Source organism: Monodon monoceros, unplaced genomic scaffold, assembly GCF_005190385.1.
Source record: "Monodon monoceros isolate NGI ecotype Baffin Bay Population unplaced genomic scaffold, NGI_Narwhal_1 Super_Scaffold_22, whole genome shotgun sequence".
NCBI lineage: Eukaryota > Metazoa > Chordata > Mammalia > Artiodactyla > Monodontidae > Monodon > Monodon monoceros.
The window spans coordinates 85,675,941-85,691,783 of NW_021703779.1; positions in this window are offsets into that span (position 1 = coordinate 85,675,941).

The window sequence follows — 15,843 nt, forward strand, 5'->3', positions numbered from 1 at the left end:
TTTTTTTTTTTTTTTTTTTTTTTTGCGGTATGCGGGCCTCTCACTGTTGTGGCCTCTCCTGTTGGGGAGTACAGGCTCCAGACGCGCAAGCTCAGCTGCCATGGCTCACGGGCCCAGCTGCTCTGCAGCATGTGGGATCTTCCCAGACCAGGGCACAGAACCCGTGTCCCCTGCATCTGCAGGCGGACTCTCAACCACTGCGCCACCAGGGAAGCCCTATAGTTACCTTTTATGTACTACCTTTAGCATGTTTTGGTCTTGGGTTTGCTAGCTTTATAAAATTCGTTAGTGAACTTCAATTTTTTTCCTCTTTTCTGGTTGAGTGTAAATAATATTGGTATTATCTCCTCTTTAAATGTTAGATAGAACTGAACTGCAAAGCCATTTGATCCTGATTCCTTTTTTAGTGGTAGGTCTACAATCACATTTCCAATCTTATCTCTCGTAATTTATCTACTCAAATTTTCTATTTCTTGGGTTAATGTTGGTAACTTCTATTCTACTGGGAAATCATCCATTACCTTTAGATTTTTAAATTTGATGTCAAAGATGTATATGTAAAATTATAACTCTTTTAATCACATCTATTTTTGTAGTGAAATCCTTTATTATTCATAATTTGTGTACTTTTGCTTTTCTTCCGTTATTACTTAGTTTTACTTATGAAGAGTGTGTTTATTTTATTGGTCTTTTCAAAGAAACAGGCTTTTATTTATCATTTCTACAATGTTTTTTCTGGTCATTATTTTTAACTTTAACTTTACTAATTTCTTCTATCTTTGGATTTGTTCTATTGTGCTTTTCTAATGCTTCAAGAATAGGGCTTATTTCTTTTATTTATGGTCTTCTTGAGTAATAATGGTAATTAAGATTATTTATTTTTCTCTGAATACAGCTTTAGCCATGCCCCATAAGCTTTGATATGATGTATTCTCTTTTTCTTTGCTTTCCTTATAGCTTGCAATTTTACTTTTAATTTCCTCTTTGACCCAGGGGTTATTATGGAGAACAGTGCTATGTTGTCAGGCAGTTATATTTAATGGTGATCTTTTATTATTTATTTCTAATTTTATTTTGTTAAGGTAAGAGGATGTGCCTATAAATTCTCTCCTTTTTAGAATGTATTTTCTCTTATATTTATTCTGAGTTTTTAAATTTGAAAATCATGTTTTTCAATCCCAGAAATTTTTTTTTCTGCTTTAGTTGTACTCCTTTCAGTGCTCTTATTACTTATTTTGCTAAAGATTATATCTGACTCCTTAAGTAGTTCTATTTCAGTGGGAGATAATATAAGTTTTGAAGTGCACAGACATGAATATGAATAGTCATCTGTGGAAGTAATACAAGGGACTGGAGAAATTTGGAGAATAGAAACTCCAAGGAAAGTCTTCTGGGAGATATCCCTTGGAGGCAGGACTGGGATTTGATTGAAATAATTTTATGATTCTGCATTTATTCTTCACTATATGTGCATTTTCTTCAAACATTGTTTCTTAGACATACCTAGTGATGCCTACCTAAGTGGTAGATTAAAGATTTTTTTAGAAAGTATCTTTAGACTCTTACCCATAATTCATTTGTTTTCTCACTCTGTCTCTCTTACCTCTTCCAGATTTGCAATGTATCTCATTAACACAGTGCTCCAGCTATCATTATTTTATTGTATTGTATGTTGGTTACCTTAGTTGTAGCTTAAAAAAGCTATGCTCAGAATTTAGAGTCCAAGAGAAAACACAGTGCAGGCAAATAAGCTGTGTAGAGACTGTGGCTTGACCAACAGCTGATACAATTTCCCAATGGGCTCATCCTACTTATGTCTCTGCGGGAAACGTCTGAATAGTCAGAAAGAAAAAAATATACAGTAATTTACTAAGGGATGGGGTGACAGACACCAAAAACTACATGAACATTTCCATGTACTGTCTCACATATTTATGTGTATTCATATATGATATAATATTATGTTTTAGATATAAACTTATATTCTTGTTTTCCTCTCCCACAATATCTCTTACTTTTCCATTTTCCCTATTCCTTTCTTCAGGAAAGGTTTATGGAAGGGCTTTGTCATTTCCCAAAGCCCAAACACATGAAAGTATCATGCTAGGGATAGTTGATGCTCTACACTAAGATGTGTCTAGTTATGGTTTTATTTGTGTTCAACCTGCTCAAGAGTCAGTGTGTTACATATAAGGATTCATGTCTTGCTTCAGTTGTTGAAAATTCTGTGCCACAATCTCTTCAAATATTACCTTTTGCTTATTCTTTCTAGTCTTTTTTTAATGGAACTTCTTCCAAGCGTATTTTGATATTTTTCATTTTTTCTGCCATGTCTTCTAGGTTCTCATGCATATTTTGCACCACTTTATCTTTTTATGCTGCATTCTGGGTGATTATTTTTTGAGATATATCTTTGAATGTCTTAATTATCTCCTTGGGTTTGAGTTTACCTCTGCTAGCGTCACACAACTTTAACCAGTTCCAGATTAATTTTTATGTTAGTTTGTGTCCTTTGGGTTCACTAACATGTAGGAACTGTGAATTCAGCCCTACACCTATGGGTGGAGCTGGCCTGTGTTCTGATTGCTCTCAGGGATCTCTTTATCCACCCATAACCTCACATAAAAGGCAAGCTTTCTTGTTATATATCTTTGCTGTGAGAAAAGGTTTTCTAGTCATCATTTTAGGTACTGGTTGTGCTTCTATGGGATCTGGATTTGGACAGGAGCTCAGTACCAGCCTCCCATCTTCCACTTCCTAGAGGCATTGCATCCTGTTGCCATGTGGGATTAAAACCCTGTCCCCCAGCCCTTAAAGCCAATATCCATCTGTTCGTCTTTATCTCTTGCTCACTGCTGTTAGTTCCTTCTTTGTTCCTTGGGGATTTCCATTTCATGATTATGAGCTTGACTATATTACTACTTTTAGAGGGGGTTCATATTCTATAATTTCTGTGAGTTTTAAGTGGAAGGAGTCAGCTCCGAGTCAGTTCAGTATGCTATTGACTGGAAGTTCCTCATATAGGTTTGTTGGATTGGATTGTGTAGGTGACTTATGTGATGCCTCTTAAGAGATATCTTGGGGGAATGCTGTTTTATATTTCTTCCAGCCAAATAATATAGGGTCTTACCAAGCTTTCTGTATCCCAGAATGGCAACGGCAGGGAAGCAGCAGAGAAAGTCTTGATCATTCAAGGAAGACACAGAAGCAAATAGAGAGCCATCTTGTCTGAAGGGGCCACAAGGAGGGAATGGAAGTGGTGAATTATGTAGAATAATACTAGACCCACATGGACTCCTTCCTTCTAAGAACTCTAAGGCACTCCATAAGCGTCCTTGAACTTAGACACACCATGGAGAAAACAGTAGATCTTGAACTGATACTGTTTCAGTCACCCCCATGGAATGAGAAGACAAGATGAAAATTGTGAGTATTGCTATGGAAAATAAAGGTTGGATGTCTTACACGCTTGAATTTGTGGACTGAGATTTATTCCAGTTACATATAAATACATACATATATACACACACGCATATTTGTATATGGATAGTAAACAAGCTGGAAGGATATACCACAGTGTATTAGAATGGCATTCTGTAGCAGTAAGGTTACAAGACATTTACATTGTCTTCTTTGCCTAGTTAACTACACTTTTCCTTATTTTAGCTCAATTTTTACTCCTTGGGGAATTTTTTCTGTCCCCTTTCTACCCCCTTCAGAAAGCTTTGATCTTCTGCTGTATATTCTTATATACCGGTGTCCCATTCTTTCTTTGTACTTATATGGAATTATAATTATACATGCACTTGTGTGATTATTTGATTAATGTATATCCCCCACTATTCTGTGAGCTTCATGAACGCAAAGACTTAGTTTTTCTCATCATTGTATTCTCAGTACCTTGCATAGGCACTCAATAAAGACTTATTAAATGGATAAATGAATATATTTCTACATTGTTTGAATATTTTACAATGATTGTATTAATTTCATTATTAAAAGAAAATAAAGATTATCCTATTTAGAACAAATATAAACATAGATCTTCTGGGCCAGTGATTATTTGAGGGTCACACTTCCTAATAAGAACGTGTTGGTAATTATAGCTTCTCTCTCCTGAAAAATCCACATACACCCTCCTTTCATTCCTAACACACAACTTTACATATACTTTAGGTATTTCTAGACTTGGCCAGAGAACACCTGGTCTAGGTTTATCAGTATGGTTAGTGGGTGAGAGCTCCTTGGACACTGGCCTAAGCCTGGCTGAGGGGCCACCAGGGAGGATGTGGAATGGCAGGCAGCAACCCTGCTGCAAGGCTAGGCTCCTCCTGGGTTCCCTGGAGTTTGGGAATGAGAGGCCTACCAGACTGCACTCCTCAGGCTGGGTGGGAGGCAGTAGACACGGTCCAGGGAGGCTTCTACTCAGGGAGAGAACAAGTGGGTCTGGGGGGCTCTCCCTGCAGCAATCACTTCTCTAGGCTACATGGAAACCGTCAGGTACAGGGGTCTAGGAGAGAGCGATCCCATTCTGTTTTCCATTCGTGGGAACAGTGCTCCCATCTATGTTGAGGCTGAGTTATCTTTATGGGAATTTGGGAGAGGGATGGAAAGGGCCAAAGGCATTTACCCAGGTTACCACCTTGGTCACCTGTTCGTGTATATTTTTGAAGTGAGCAACAGAGCCAGGTGCAAAGAATGAGAGGCTGTGGAATATGGGAAGGGGTTGGGAGACAGCACCTTGTGCCCATCTTGACAGGACAGGGAAAATCACACCATCTTTGCAACCCTTACACTCTCAGCTGCCTCAGCCTCACAGCTCTTCCCTTTGCTCAGAGTTGAATTTCACTGTTCAGAAGGATTCAGTCTAAAAACTTATCAAATACTTTAAGCATGTGGGGGACTTCCCTGGCGGTCCAGTGGTTAAAGACTTCGCCTTCCAACGCAGGGGTGCAGGTTCAATCCCTGGTTGGGGAGCTAAGATCCCGTATGCCTTGTGGCCAAAAAACCAAAATGTAGAATGAAAGCAATATTGTAACAAATTCAATAAAGACCTTAAAAATGGTCCACATTAAAAAAGTCTTAAAAAAACATACTTTAAGCATGTTTATAACACTTCTTATGTAGAAAAACGGTACAATCGTCAAACTTAATTGGACTAAGGCACTTGCATGAAGCAAAGCCTCCTTCTTAAGTTGGAAATATTTTTTATGATATATTTTTCCTCGAATTGATTCCTTGTTACTTTTTCAGTGAAAATAATTTCATTGCCTTTTTTTCTGATGGTAAAAAATGATTGCATGCTGATGCTTATTTTTAAAAGGGCTGCAATAGTACTAGAAAATATGAGGAAGTAAGTACAAATCTCATGTTTACTCTCTGCCTCTACTACTGACTTCCTGCCCACTCTCTAACCCCAATCCCCTGCTCCATTTTGGTATATGGATATGGTTGTAGGGGAGATGGAAGATGTTACTGCCCCAGGGGATTGAAGGCGGAGGGAGGGGGCCTGAGGATCAGGCTAGTCTTGTGAAAGACATTGATGGGGCTGAAAACATTTGAAAACTGTTACCCAGAGTCAGAAAAAGCAGCCACTGAGAGCAGCATCCTGGATGATTAATGTCTTTTAATAACATTTTATAATTCCTTCCACAAAGCTCTTGCCTATTGTGGCAGAGGCTGTTAATGCTCCCCAATATTCATGTTGTCTGCTTCCTCCTGGGTATCCAGCTAGATGACAATGGTAAGTGTCCCTTTTGATTGAGTGCAGCCATAAGTCTGATTCTGGGCCAAAGAATTGTGGCAGAAGTGATGTAAGTCACCTCCAGATTTTTCCACGTAAAACCTCTCCATGCTTGACCTGTGCTCTCTCTTTTCCCATCCACCAGCTGAATGGATGGACAGCGGAACCTCCCTGCTAAACTAAAACAGTAACTTGAGACTCTTTTGTGGGAAAAAAATTATTATTTTTTTTATTGGAGTATAATTGCTTTACAATGGTGTGTTAGATTCTGCTTTATAACAAAGTGAATCAGTTATACATATACATATGTTCCCATATCTCTTCCCTCTTGCGCCTCCCTCCCTCCCACCCTCCCTATCCCACCCCTCCAGGCAGTCACAAAGCACCGACCTGATCTCCCTGTGCTATGCAGCTGCTTCCCACTAGCTATCTACCTTACGTTTGGTAGTGTATATATGTCCATTCCTCTCTCTCGCTTTGTCACAGCTTACCCTTCCCCCTCCCCATATCCTCAAGTCCATTCTCCAGTAGGTCTGTGTCTTTATTCCTGTCTTACCCCTCGGTTCTTCATGACATTTTTTTTTTAGATTTCATATATATGTGTTAGAATATGGTATTTGTCTTTCTCTTTCTGACTTACTTCACTCTGTATGACAGACTCTAGGTCTATCCACCTCATTACAAATAGCTCAGTTTCATTTCTTTTTATGGCTGAGTAATATTCCATTGTATATATGTGCCACATCTTCTTTATCCATTCATCCGATGATGGATAAAATCATACTTTTTTGAGTCTTTTGTTGTAACAGTTTTACCCTTTTATGCTACTATGACATTGATGGCTTTCTTTCCTTCCTTTTTTTTTTTGGACCTCAGATGATGAAGATTACACTAATCAGATTCCTTCCTTCATATCATACCATTTGCATAGGTCTAATCAAAACCTTTTTCTCTTTGAAAGGCTTTTTGGCACAAGATCTATTCTGCTTATTTTAATAAATATATAAATAAGTTTTAAAAATCCCTCTTCTTTATTCATTCATATACTACTTTGTTTCTTTCATCTCTATTCCTCACTTCCATCTTCCTCCCAACAGGCAACTGTTTCAATATATTTGATGTGTATATTCTTGTTTGTCTGAGTTTCTTTTAGAACTTACATTATTTAATATGCATGAATTTTTAATTTAGATAGTGGTATGTTGCTGTGGTTCTTATTTTGTTTTTTTTTTCCCACTCAGCAGTATTATTTTTATGTTACATGTTACTCTGGGTACATCTAATCTGTAGTTTTCAGCTTTTGCATGATGTACCAAAGTGTTCTTCACTCTAATTTACTTCTTCATTTTCCTAGGAATAGAATCTAGACTGCTTTCAACTCCTTACTACCCCAAACACTGAGATGAATGTCCTCATATATGTCCCCTTATGGACCTGTGTGAGAAGTGTTCTGGAATATAAAAATGGAATTGTTAGGTCATAGGGTACATATATAATTAATGTGATTAAATACTGCCAGATTGCTTTTTGGAATAGCAGCGACAGTCTAAAATCTAATTAGCTGCCTGTAAGTGTAAGAGTTCCTATATCCTTGCACCCTTACTAACACTTGGCATTTTGCATCTTTTGAATTGCTGGCCAAATAGGTGTAAGTGTACAGGTATCCTCCACTTTTTGAAAGTTCACTTTTACGAAAGACTTAACCTTAGTAGCTCTTTCTGCTAACAGAAAGAAATCTGAAGAGGATTTTGCTTTTATGAAAAATGGAGAAAAGTGAAAATAGCAGTTCAGGGTTTGTTTTGCAGCAAGCCATTATAGAGGCAGCGTGCACCCAGAGCTGCAGGAGTAGCACCATCAAGCTCCTTCTCCCGGAACTACACTCAGCATCAAGCTACCATAGCTTTGAACTGTGTCTGTAAGCATCTGTGTTTTATCTCGATTTATTTTGTGCATCCGTTAGCAAGATGTGTCCTAAGGTAATTGTTTCTTCACTTTAGACCATTTCTGCTTATGAAACACTCTACTTTTGGCCAGTGGGGGAAACCTGTATTTATAATTATATTTTAATTAGCAATTATCTGATTAATAATGAGTTTGAAGATCTCCATGTATTTTTAAGCATTTTGGTTTTCCTCTTCTCTAGGTATACTTTTCATATATTTTGCCAATTTAGGGTGGTGTGTCTCTGTCTTTTTCTCTTGTATTTGAAGAGTACTGTGCATATGCTAGATATTAATCCTTTGTTAGTTTAAAATATTGCAAATATCTTTTTTCTATCTGTCTTCTATTAACATTGTTCATGGCGTCCTTTATTGAATAGAAATTCTTATTTTTATATAACAAAATCTATTAATCTTTTTTGCCGTATGGTATGTATTTCTGAGGTTTTAAGAAATTTTTGTCCAATTCTAGGCCACAAAGATATTCTCCTATATTATCTTCCATTAACTTCATAATTTTAACTTTCATATTTAGGTCTTTCATCCTCCAGAGTCCAGATTTATATTTGGTGTTAGGCAGGGGTCAAGTTTTATTTTTCTCCAAATCGAGAGCCAGTCTTCCCAGTACCATATACTAAACAGTCCATCCTTTTCCATTGATTTGTAGTGCCAATTTTATAGTATAAGTTTTTATATTTACTTAAGTCTGCCTCTAAGCTTTTACATTTATCTGTTTATCTCTTACATATTTCTTTTATTACTATGATATGGCAGGGACAGCTAGTAATCAATCACCAAATGATCTCTGTTTTTTCCTACTCTCCTGCCTGCCTTGCATTTATAATAATTGAGGCCATATGACTAGATCTGGACAAGGTACTATAAGCAAAAGTAATGTGAATTACTTCTGGTTCAAGGTAGTTTAAAATCCTGTATAAGAGGCCACATTTGAGATGGAGGAGCCACGAGATAGAAGAAACCACAAGATGGAAGAGTAACAGCATGGAAGACTGAGAGCTGCCCAACCGGCATTAAATTTTATGTAAACAAGAAATAAACCTTTGTGTATTCATTGAGATTTGGGGGTTCATTTGTTACTGCAGCATAGCCTATTGTTATCTTGACTAATGATATAATTTTGTAGTATATCTTACTATCTGGTAGAATCAGTCTCCTCTCTTTATCATTATTTTTCAAAATTGGCATAGCTCTTTTAGAGTCTTAATACTTCATATATATATATATATGTTAGAATGTGTCAATCAAGCTTTGATAGCTATTTTTCGTGTTAAGCCACTTTTGCATTCCAAGTTGATCATGAAAAAATTTTTTATACATAGCTGGATTCCACTTGCTGATATTTTGTTTAAAAATTTTACATTTATAGGTAAGATGTATAGTTTTCCTTTTTCATACTAACTTTGGTTTTGATATAAAGGTTAGTACTAGTCTCATAAAATGCATTGGATAGTATTACTTATTTCTGTTCTCTGGAAGAGTTTGTACAAGATTGGAATTATCAATGCCATCTGGGCCTATTTTGGGGAGCAGAGGGACTTTTAAACTACTGATTTAATTTCCTCAGTGGTTATAGGACCCTTTAGAATTTCTGTATCTTTTTGAGTCAGTTTTGGTAGGTTCTATTCTTCAAGGAATTCTAACATTTCATCCACATTTTCAAATTCATTGCATAAAGTTAATCATAATATTCTTTTATCTTTAAAAATCTTTGCTTACTCATTATTATGTCCTCTTGTTCATTGCTAATATTTTTTCTTAACACCTTTTTTTCCTTGATTAGTCTCACCAAAGGTTTGCTTTTTTTATTATACCATTCACAGGACCAGGTTTTGGCTTTGTTGATACTGTCTAATGTATTTTTACTTTCTATTTCATCTATTTCTGCTCTTGTCTTTTTCATTCTTCTGTCTTTATTCTGTTGGTCTTTTTCTAACTTCTTAATTTGGATGCTTATCTTATCAATGTTTAGCCTTTTCTTCTAGTCTAACATAAGATTTAAAAAAATAACTTTATTGAGAGATAATTCACATACTAAATTCACCTATTTAAAGTGTACAATTCAATGTGTTTTAAGTATATTCATAGAGTTGTACAACCATCATCACCACAATCAATTTTAAAACTTTTTTTTTTTTTGGCGGTATGCGGGCCTCTCACCGCTGTGGCCGCTCCTGTTGCAGAGCACAGGCTCCGGACGCGCAGGCCCAGTGGCCATGGCTCACGGACCCAGCCACTCCGTGGCATGTGGGATCCTCCCGGACTGGGGCACGAACCGTGTCTCCTGCATCGGCAGGCGGACTCTCAACCACTGCACCACCAGGGAAGCCCTTAAAACATTTTTATCACTCCAAAAAGAAACCCTGTACCCTTTAGCTGTCACTCTTCATCTCTCCTCCACAGCCCCTCCAGCACTTGTCCACCATGATTCTACTATTTGTCTCTATAGATTCACCTATTCTGGACGTATTGTATAACATAAAGATTTAAGGCCATAAATTTCCCTTGAAATACCGTTTTTACTGAATCCCACAAATTTTGATCTTTAGCATTCTTATTATTATTCAGTTCTCAGTATTTTAAAATTTTCACTATGCTTCCTTTTTAACCCATTGATTATTTAGAAATATGTTTTAAAATTTCCAAGCACATGGATTTTAAAAATGTTGCCTTTTTATTATTGATTTTTATTCTAATTGCATTTTGGTCAGACTAGGTGAACTTTATGAAAGTCATTCTCAGAAATTTGTTGAGACTTGATTTATGGCCAACTATGTGATCAATTATTGTAAAAGTCCTGTGTATGCTTGAGAAGAAAGTGTATTTTCCTATTATTGGGTGCAGGATTCTGTTTATTTTCATTAAATCAGCTTGTTGATTGTATTGTTCTCTATTCTATAACTTTACCATTTTTAGTAAATACTTGTCCTTTAAATATTTTAGAAAAGTGTGTTGAATTATCCCATGTGATCGTTGATGTTTTCATTTCTTTTTTTCTTTACATATTTTGAGGTTACTTTATTAAATGCCCACACACTTAGAATTTTTATTTATCTTGGTGAATTGAACCATTTATCATCACTTAAAAAACCTTACTTTGAAGTAATTATAGATTTACAGGAAGTTGCAAGGATAATACAGAGAATTTTTCTGTACCTTTCACACAGTTTTCCCCAATGGTTACATCTTACACAACTATAGTGTGATATCAAAATTAGGAAACTGACATTGGTACAATATGTGTGTATAGCTCTATGCCATTTTTTCTCACCATGGCAACCAATATTCTAAACTCTTCCAACACCGCAAAGATCTCCTTTGTCTTATCTCTTTCTAGTCACACACACTCTCCCCCTCACCATCCCTAACTCCCTATTCCTCATTTCTATAATTTTTTTCATTTTAAGAATGTTATATAAATTGAATCATAGAGTATATGTTTTTTTTGAGATTGGCTTTTCCCCCCCAGTCAGTACAATGCCCTTGAGACCCACTCAAGTTGTTTTGTGTATCAGTAATAGTTCATTCCTTTTTATAGCCAAGTAATATTCCATGGTATGGATGTACCATGGTTTGTTTAACCATTCACATATTTTTTATCTTTAATAATGCCTTCTGTCTTAAAACCTATTTTTGTCTCATTAATTTAGCTCTTCCAACTTCCTTTTGGTTAGTGTTTACATGGTATATTTTTCTGACTTTTACTTTCAAAGTTTCTGCATGCTTATTCTTTATCATGTAGCTTGATTTTTTAAATCTGACAAAATCTTTTAACTAGTAAGTTTAGCCCATTTTTTCTTATTACGATTACTAATACATGTGAGTTCTGTGCTTTCTCTTTTTCTTGCTCTTTTAAGGCTTCACTTTTCTCATTTCTCACCTTCTTTTGGATTAAATTATTCTTCTTAGTGCATTTTTCCCTTTAATGCATTGGACATTTTACACTCTCTATTATTTTAGTGGTCACTCTTGCAATTTTATCATTCATATCTAACTTAAGTCTAGAGTTAATCAATTATATTAAGAATAGATGAGAGTCCCAATTGTGATTAATTTGGACTGATATAAACTTATGTTCTTAGGCACACTCAAAATCTATAATTATTTTCTTTTTTGTTCTGATAATGCAATATCACCCTCAGACCTAAGGTGTTTTCACATTTGAAAGTATGAATCTCAGTTAAGGCAGGAGGCAAATTGCTATTTATTTTCCTTATAAGCAGGGCACAGTGGTAACTATTTTTAAAAGGCCCAGAAAGGCTCAGAATTTCCCAGATCACCTACTTGAGTTACCAGTGTTCCCATATTACTAAAGAAATCTGATAAAATGGTGCATTCAACTGATATAACAATTAAGTAATTGAAAAGGCCAGTTTCTAAACTCATTCTTCAAGTTGTCTCTGACAGCTTTAAGTGGAGAAAGATTCACGCAGTAGGAGTTCGTAATTGCTCTATTTTATCTTTTACATTGAATCAGGTATTCCATAATTTAGTCTACTCATTGTTTTCACTGGAATTTGCTCAATGATTTTACAAACAAACATCTGATCTCACCCAAATCCTCTTCTCCATGAAACCATTCTATGGGAGGAACAACCTTGTCACCTAGAACCCATTGTCAATGGGAAAGGACACCCAGTTAATTGTAGGCTATTAGTTTTCAAACCCAGACTGTGGAAAAAATTCTTATTTGCATTTTGCCCACCTCAACCCCAATACCTCACGTTTTCTTGAGACTCTATTGCTTACTACCCACTTCTGGTCTTACTCTTAGTCTGTAGACTTTTGTTTAAGCACAAAAAGGGAATCTAAGGAAAGATGTTGTGATATATTCTACAAGTAATGGAAAAGTTGAATATCTGGCCTGATAAAGGATGGAAACAAGTGCAGCTCAGGGACTCCAAGAGCAGGAGTTTTTATCACTTCATCCTTGTGCTCTACCACTAAAATGACAGCCCTGTATTCTCAATTCTTGCATTTATCAGTTCATATTCTTTAAAAATAATTAAAGAAACCATGATAACTTTCGATCCAATTGTTTACCCAGACCAATAAATTAAAGCAAGGAAGGCAGGACTATTCAGTGCAAACATGGTTGTGAGAATTGCCCCCACTTCAACCATGCCCTGAACACACAATGTAGAAGGTAAAAACTATAGTACTACAGAATGTCTAAGGAATGTTTCAACCATCATGCTTAAGTAATAATAGAACACTATATAGTTGGTGCTCAATTCCTGGTGCCTGTTGTCATAATTTTACCAGGTTAAATCTTTCCAAAGAACTACCTTTTTAAATCTCAGCACCACCTGGGCTATGCTGTTGATCGTTCTCATGCGATGATTTAAGACACAAAAACCTAGACTTTAGGAAATGAAATATTTGCCTATTGTGTGATTCTTAGCTCATTCATAAGACCAGACTACATGTCTCTGCATGGGAATAGGTTCCATCTGAAGGTGATGGAAATTTCCACTGCTAATCAGAGCAAAGGAAGCTGGTTAGATTACCTTCATATCTGGGATCAAGCCAAGAGACATTAATGCATCCATCTTCAGTATATGAGCTCAGATACCATCTCTACTTCATCCAGAAGAAGACATTACTGTTCCAGGATTGACATCTTTTCAGATTCTCCTTATTAAGGGTTCAAACAATCTTGGGTCTAGCCTCACCCAGGGTCACCTTGTTACCAGAGCAATGATATTCTTTATTAAATGACCATGGGTTTGATGTCATATGGGTTACAATGGTCACAGTAAAACTGAGTGAGATCAACATTAGGCCCCAGAGTCCTCCATCATTTCTATCCTAAAAGGAGAAACAGATAAAAGGCTTTCACCTTCATTATTTTCACCACTGATCTCTTCAGAAAATCCTTAAATATTACGAGCTGTCAAGCCTATGGCTGTGGATACAAGCTTTCCAAAATTCTAATTTTGCTTGAAAGCTCAAATTTTATTGTTGGTGGCAAATACAGTCAGTTGTTTTTCTTGAAGGTTCACTTCATTAATTTTCAAGAAAACGTCTGCCCGATACTCAAGTCTGAAAAACCACAGTCTTTCTGCCAGTCATTCTTTCAAGTATAAATGGTGTTCCACGTCAAAAGCAGCTAATTCAGTGCACAACTCAAATGGTTGTGCAAACATTTTCCTTTGAGACAACCACTGTATTAAGCTATGCAGGAGAAGTGCTTTGTGCACACTTTGTGTTACACAGAATTTTAAAAAGATATGCACTCAATCAACAAGATTTAATAAAAAATATAATTTTATTATAAATAAGGACTCCATTAAAGACATTTAGAAATGAAACTGGATTACAGAAATTTGTTGAGTGTGTGGCTGTAAAGAATTCAATCACTACTAGTACAGTTTGGGGACACTGCCTTGATCTATGCTGAGGCACCAGCAGTTTTACCAACCATTGTTTTATTTTGAAAATAATTTTGACCTTACAGTTTCAGGGACCTGTAGTGGTCTGTGAACTACACATTGAGAACCACTGATGTACAATATGATTCCAATTCTGTGTAAAAATACACTGAGATGACATAATAAACATCTGAAAGAATTTTCACTGACTTTCAATTGCAGGAGCCTGTTTTTGACTGATGCCACAGACTCTTACATATGGTGAATGTCTTTTCATGCCAATAATATAAAAGTACATCGCAGTTGTTTTTTTTTTTTTTTTGTGGTACGCGGGCCTCTCTCTGTTGTGGCCTCTCCCGTTGCGGAGCACAGGCCCCAGACGCGCAGGCTCAGCAGCCATAGCTCATGGGCCTAGCCGCTCCGCGCCATGTGGGATCTTCCCGGACCGGACCGGGGGACGAACCCGTGTCCCCTGCATTGGCAGGCGGACTCTCAACCACTGAGCCACCAGGGAAGCCCTACATTGCAGTTTTTAACAGTTGCATACTATTTTACTGTGTGGACATACTACCTATTGTTTAGCCAATTCTGTAGTGTTAGACATTTAAGTTGCTTCTTTTTCTCTCTTAGAAACACTGCTCAATTGATATTCCTCTGTATACAATTATTTGATTATTTCCATAGGCAAAAATATCCTACAAGTGCAATGTTTGGCTGAAAGGCAGGTGTACCTTTAAAGCTTCTTATATAGATTACCAAATTGCCTTCCAGATAAGTTGTGCCAGTATATTAGGCCAAACTGTCCATTTTCTATGTGCCCCCCTCCCAGGAGTCCCTGTCTCTATTTCTGCCACAGCCTACCATACACCTGTACCAAAATGAAGGTTTCATGAGAGGTGTCAGGAGAGCAGGCTGGGTTTGGAAAATTTCTGCAACTTCTCCCATTTTCTTCTTTCATTGCTTCACTGGCCAGGGGGCAGATGAAGGAAGATTTTCCTGCTCTTAAGTGAACTCAGAGGTGGGGGTGGGGTTCCCATAAAGGCCTCACCACTGCCCCTCTTCTAAACAAAGGAGGACCTAGACCTCTAACCTGAGGGGGGAAAAATCACTTTGCACCAAGAGTCATTCTTTTTGTAACACTGCTCTTTCTCATCATTATAAACGGTGACTCAAAAAAAAGAAAAAAATGGAAAGAAAAAAAATGGTAACTCACTTCGGCATTGCTTGGTTGCCAGAACTGCCCAAGAAACAGGGCTTTCTCTGTCAGAACCTGCACAAGATCATACAATCCTTCCTCTCTGTTGACCTATAGCCAAGATAGCAGATTTTGGTACATTTTTTGGTAAGCATCTCTTATCATCATTCCCTAACATTTCCTATAGCCATCGCCCTATTTCACTCTTCATCATCTCATGCTTGGTTTATAATTTCCTAATGAATGTCTCTACATCTAACCCCATCACAGCTCCAATCCATTTTTCACATTGCCACCAGATTATTTTTCCTTTTGCCAAAAATGCCCAGTAACTCCCAGAAAATGACAGGATCATATTTCAATCTTCAGCTTGGTGTTCAGGGTCTTCCCCAAACTTTTTTTGCCCTACATTTCCACCTTTATCTCCCATCACTTCTATTCCCATACTTTCCATTCCAGGCAAACTGGTTACCTTCCTGTCACTGGAACAGATTTCCTACCTCCGTGTCTTTCTTCAAGCCATTTCCTCTCCTGGAATGCCCTTCTGTGTTTTCTCATGCTGTCCTTCAGGGC